Source organism: Cicer arietinum, chromosome 4 (assembly GCF_000331145.2).
Source record: "Cicer arietinum cultivar CDC Frontier isolate Library 1 chromosome 4, Cicar.CDCFrontier_v2.0, whole genome shotgun sequence".
Classification (NCBI taxonomy): Eukaryota; Viridiplantae; Streptophyta; class Magnoliopsida; order Fabales; family Fabaceae; genus Cicer; species Cicer arietinum.
The window spans coordinates 57272028-57272730 of NC_021163.2; positions in this window are offsets into that span (position 1 = coordinate 57272028).

The window sequence follows — 703 nt, forward strand, 5'->3', positions numbered from 1 at the left end:
GGATTTAGGGTTCAAGAGATACACACATAAATCTCAGGTGAAAATTGTATCACTAGTAGAATTTTGCCTTTTTAAGTCGGTTAAAATGTACATTTTAAGTCGGTTCCGTGCCCGAGTTAACAGCAAACGACTTAAAAAATATGTTGTTTTTTAACTCGTTCCATGAACCGACTTAACAGAGCTTCATCATATTAAGTCGATTCACCTTAACCGACTTAAACATCATAAATTCAGTACAACACATCATCTTTTTAAGTCGGATATTTTGATCAACTGACTTAATAGATATAGTTAAAATAATTATTTTTTTTTTTAATTTTTTTTTATATAAATTTCTCATTTTGTTTTCACGCTCTTAATCCATACAATATTTCGTATTAAATTTCAAATAAGAGTTTTGTACTTACAATCACAATTTTATATAAACATCTAATAATCAAAATATACAATATCACAATATCTCATGTTTATACAAAAAAAATATAGAGTACAAAATTTCCGACTAATAATTAGATATCCATTAACAAAATTACAAAACCACAATGTAACAATATTCAATAGACATATATTAGCATCGTCATTTTCTTCAATTAATTTCAAAATAAAATCCATACGATGTTTTCAAACTTATTTACTATGATCCGGTGATTTGATCTTGAGTCATCAAATATCTGTAAAGAAAAAAAAACACAATCAATATCGA